Raw genomic sequence first — 699 nt, forward strand, 5'->3', positions numbered from 1 at the left:
TAGCCATCTCGCAGTTCCCAACTAACATTGAAAAAAACCCACAAGCTAGTGTCAAGATAGGTTCCGCGGGAACGTTACGAGTTAGAAGTGAGATACCTTGCTTAATGTCTTCCACCTCAGCAACAACCCGGAAACCTTCGAAAAAATTGCCTGTTTGTTGCCAGCATCTAGGCATTTTTCGAAAATACACCTATGGACCCCTTCATTTTGGACTCTACCATTTGGGTGATGTGGTGTTTGGAACATCGTCGGATGCCAGCATAAGCTGAAGATGTTAGCAACCTTTAAAACTTGGGGAGAGAGCGCCGTTTCTACACCTCGATGACCTGCCTTCAGTATTGGAGCAAGGTACTCCAAACCATCAACTGCGAGAAAGCCGAGGATTTTAATCAATATTTCATCGGGTATCTCGGGCATTTTTCCAGTTGCATGCGGAATTTTCACTAGATTTTTGTAAAACAATGTTTTGTATTTGTTGCAACTTGTGGAGGGTACTCTAAATAAAGGGAGAGTTGTAGTTGGGAGTTGGAGGTTTTTTAATAATTTATGGCAATGAACGGCGACATGCATAAGTGCGGTTTTTAAGCTTTATTTTTTTAAATCCGCGTTATGTTACCAATCAAGAAATATTCTGTAGTTTTCTTTTTTTTTTAAAAAAAAATTACTGTTGCGGTTTCCAAAACAATCAATTAACCCATG

Source organism: Camelina sativa, chromosome 17, assembly GCF_000633955.1.
Source record: "Camelina sativa cultivar DH55 chromosome 17, Cs, whole genome shotgun sequence".
Lineage (NCBI taxonomy): Eukaryota > Viridiplantae > Streptophyta > Magnoliopsida > Brassicales > Brassicaceae > Camelina > Camelina sativa.